This window comes from Capsicum annuum, chromosome 10 (assembly GCF_002878395.1).
Source record: "Capsicum annuum cultivar UCD-10X-F1 chromosome 10, UCD10Xv1.1, whole genome shotgun sequence".
In the NCBI taxonomy this organism is placed as follows: Eukaryota; Viridiplantae; Streptophyta; class Magnoliopsida; order Solanales; family Solanaceae; genus Capsicum; species Capsicum annuum.
The window spans coordinates 16,740,575-16,742,726 of NC_061120.1; positions in this window are offsets into that span (position 1 = coordinate 16,740,575).

Genomic DNA, 2,152 nt, shown 5'->3' on the forward strand with positions numbered 1-2,152 from the left:
ACAAATAATTAAGTTTTCTAACCAACTTTTGATATATGCTAGGATCAAGGCAAGGAGTACCAACATTAGCAGATAATTTGCCACATAGTTTCAAAGGACTAACCACTGGAGAAGCATCAGAACACTGAAGTTCAGATCTTAACTGAATTTATATTGAGTCACAAGTAGCCCGAAAGGCTGACGAATAATATTTTCAAACAAAGAAAATAATATGCCTCGCCCAAATCCTTGATTTTAAAACTATCACCAAAAAATATTTCAAGGAAGAATTTGGGCGGAATCATTGCCAACAAGAAAAATATCATTCACATACACAACAACTATAGTGATAAAATTCCTAGCAGATTTGGTAAAATAGAGAATGATCATTTGGACTGAAAATGAACCCTTTGGACTGTAAAGCTTGGGATAGTTTAGCATACCACTGTCGAGAACCTTGTTTTAGTCTAATAAATGGATTTTTTGAGCTTGCATACAAGAGGACCAGAAGAAGAATTGAAATGGGGAACTTGTAAGCCTTAGGAAATCTTCATGTACACTTCATCTAAAAGATCCCTATGAAGGATCCATTATTAACATCAAGCTAAAATAATTTTCTGTTCTTCTTATCAGCCACAACAAGAAGGCATTTAATGGTAGACATTTTGACTACAAGAGTGAAAGTGTTATTGTAATCAACCCCTTCAAGTTAATTATCTCCATAAATGACTAACCTAACTTTGTATTTCTCAATAGAACCATCAACTCACTATTTAATCTTATAAAACTATTTAGACGGTATGGCCCTCTTGCCCGAAGGTAAAGGGATAATGTCCCAAGTCTTGATTAGCCTATAAAGCAGCAAAATTCCTGCAGTATAGCCTGCTTCTAGGTAGGGTGACCAACAACTTATTTATAATATTGTGGCTCAAGCATGCCACTTTTACTAGAAGGACAAGAGTTGGTACTAGAAACAGAGCAACAAATATTGTCTTGAAGATATGAAGGTGAGGAATAGTCCTAGAGGATTTTCTAGGCCGAGGTAGAACTAGAGAAGAGGACGGAATAACAGAAACAGAATAATAAATAGAAAGATGAGTGGAAAAAGGAAATAGAGAAATAGACGGGGGATAAGCATAATGGGAAACTGATTCATGAAAAAGGACACTCCCAAAGAAAACACCTTGTGAGAGGAAAAAAATAATAATTTGTAACCCTTGTTTCTTACATAATAGCCAAGAAAGATAAGAAAAGAATTTGGATTGAAATTTGTCTCTTTGAGGGATAGGAACAGTGGTATGGCATAGACATCAGATGCCTTGAGATGGGAATAAGAGGGACGAGTACCACGGAGAAGTTTAATGGAGTTTTTTTGTGTAGTAGAGGAGAAGGATATCGATTAATAAGGAAGGTATCAGTGAGAACATTCGCCTTGATACTTGACGGGAAGTTTCGATTGAAAAAGAAAAGCCCAGGAGGTCTCTAACAAATGTTTGTGCTTTCTTTCCACTATCCCATTTTGTTGTAGAGTGTAGGGACATGACGATGAAAAATACCATAGGAAAAGAAATATTGGATGGCTTCACTACTAGAACCTATTTCAAAAGCATTATTGTATCTAATTGTCTGAATGTTTACCTTAAACTGATTTTGAACAAAGAAAAACAAAGACTTAATCATAGTGAAAGCGTTGGACTTAGTGGCTAAAACGTAAGTCCATGTGCATCTAGTGTAGTCATCTATAATTGTTAGGAAATACTTGAATCCATTGTATGTTTGGGTATGATAAAGGCCCCAAAGATCAAGATGTATCATGTGAAAAGATTTGGTGGAATGAATAGAACTTTCGCGAAATAGTAACCTCTATTGTCTTGCCATAGGACATACAAAACAGTAGAATGTTTACTTGGCAGGTAAAACAGATTTAAGAAAAGGGATAGCTTTTGTTTTAGCAATGGTATATGTCCTAACTTTTAATTCTAGGCCAAATTAGGACTGGTAGTATTAGTGGGACCAAGAGAGGTCATACAAAAATAATCATGAACATGCAAAGAACTGACAGAATTAGTGAAAGAAACAAAAGAAAAACCATCAAAAGGCAGAAGTAACAGAATTGAGTACAATAGGAGGAACAATAGTACTATATACATTGTTATCATAAATTTCAGTAGAA